Source organism: Physeter macrocephalus, chromosome 13 (assembly GCF_002837175.3).
Source record: "Physeter macrocephalus isolate SW-GA chromosome 13, ASM283717v5, whole genome shotgun sequence".
NCBI classification, from domain to species: domain Eukaryota; kingdom Metazoa; phylum Chordata; class Mammalia; order Artiodactyla; family Physeteridae; genus Physeter; species Physeter macrocephalus.
Genome location: NC_041226.1, coordinates 26,175,931 through 26,177,671, shown reverse-complemented (window position 1 = coordinate 26,177,671; position 1,741 = coordinate 26,175,931). Strand labels below are relative to the sequence as shown.

The 1,741-nt window shown below is 38.7% G+C and overlaps 1 protein-coding gene across 4 annotated transcripts in view; it reads right to left on the bottom strand.

Annotated features, from left to right (window-relative positions):
- Positions 1–1,741, bottom strand: part of MTRF1 (mitochondrial translation release factor 1) — a 67,753-nt gene that overhangs the window by 46,940 nt on the left and 19,072 nt on the right. For 2 of the 4 annotated variants that reach the window (XM_024126032.3, XM_055089407.1), the window contains exon 1: positions 132–414. The gene's annotated coding sequence lies outside the window, so the exon portion shown is untranslated. Of the gene's footprint in view, positions 1–131; positions 429–1,741 lie in introns of those variants that run through there. The other 2 variants (XM_024126033.3, XM_024126034.2) reach the window with 2 other exon arrangements.

Genomic DNA, 1,741 nt, shown 5'->3' with positions numbered 1-1,741 from the left:
ACACCATGGGAAAAAAAAAAAAAGCTGGAGAAGGAAAATAGACTTTTAAGACCAGAAAGGAGAAGTGAACTGTGAGCACGTTAAAAAAAAAAAAAAAAAAAAAAGACAGAAAGGACGTTAGGTTTCCTTACGGAGGTCAGAACCTTCTGTGGTCCACTACGTTTCAGCCCGACAGGCACTGGATCACTGCCGGGTTCACGCCTTCCGGCTTAGCGCTTGATCCCGCCTCCTCCTCCGTCTCGACTCTTCTCCAGAAGTGTAGTCCTTGCGTGTGCCTAACAATAAGCTAACAGAGGAAACAAAAGAGAAAAATGGAGAAGCGAGAAAAATTCCCACGAGAGAGATGACCAGGCGACTTACTCATCCGGATTCTGAGCCCAGGGTGTAGGTTGCGATGGAAGTGGGAGGGGAGGTGCAGGGGCATTGGTGCCGCAGTGTTCAATGAACCACAACTCCCAAGAGCTCCCACCCGAGAATCTTGGGAGTTGTAGTTTATCTCGGACGAACGCCCAGCTTCCAACCCCCTAGGCCAAGGTGGAGCTTTGGTTTTCACAGTTTCAGGCAAGCCCAGAAGGGAGATTCTCTACAGTTCTGATTAAGAGATCAAGATATACAAGAATTTTCTGCTATATAGAGCCACTAGAGCAGAGATTCCTGATGTTTTAAAATGAGGATCCCTTTTCATCTTTCAAAAATTGCAGGATTCTGCATGTGAATACTTGTACTTTGAGCTTCCATTGCCTGAGAAGATACCTAATGACTAACTGAGACTATAAAGATGTATTTTTTTAAATCATAAGGAGGATCCAAAATATGAGAGACTATATATAGCCACAACTTAGTGAATTTATAGCTGTTGTATACATAAACACAATTTTAGGGCTCAATTTAAGTTTGTAGCTTGTAAACCATCAATTAAGTAAAGCATTAAAAATCCTAAATAATAAACAATTCCAGGAAAATGCAAATATATTGCCTTACTTTGAATATTCAAGTAGGATACACATTTACATTGGTGATCACATTTACAAGTCATTTGACCTCTGTGCCCTAGTATTTCTTCCTGAAAAGCAGAGGCAACAAGACTTCCACATTACCAACTTCACAAGATATTTTCTTAGTTTATGACCACATATATAAAAAGGAGAATTAGGCATAAATGTAAATATCTAACATGTATTGCCTATTTCAAGGTATCTACTTCTACCAACTACATATTAGATACTATTCTAAATGGCTTAAGCCTATTAATTAATTTAATCTTTACAACAACCCTAAAATACCCATTTTGCAGATGATAAAACTAAGGCACAGAGAGTTTAGGTAACTTGTCCACGGTAAAAGAACTAGTAAGTGATAGAGCTGAGATTCAATGAAGACAATCTGTCTTAAAGACCTATGGCTCCTAAGCTCTGATACTGCCTCCCTCCTCCAGAAAAAAGAAAAGAAAACATTCAGTCTTTTCATGCAGTAAACATTGAGCACCAGTTATGTGTTAATCACTATTCTAGACATGAGACTTCAGCAATGAACAGAAAAGACAAAAATCTTTGCTCTCACGAATACCAAAGTACCCACATAAATCATTCTCCTAAATTATCCAACAAAATCCTTTAATTCTTTATTCTGATGTATGTATGCAGATATATAACTTAAGTAGTATATATAAAACTTCCTTCTTAAAAAATAAGCTTTAGGGCTTCCCTGGTGGCGCAGTGGTTGAGAGTCTGCCTGCGGATGC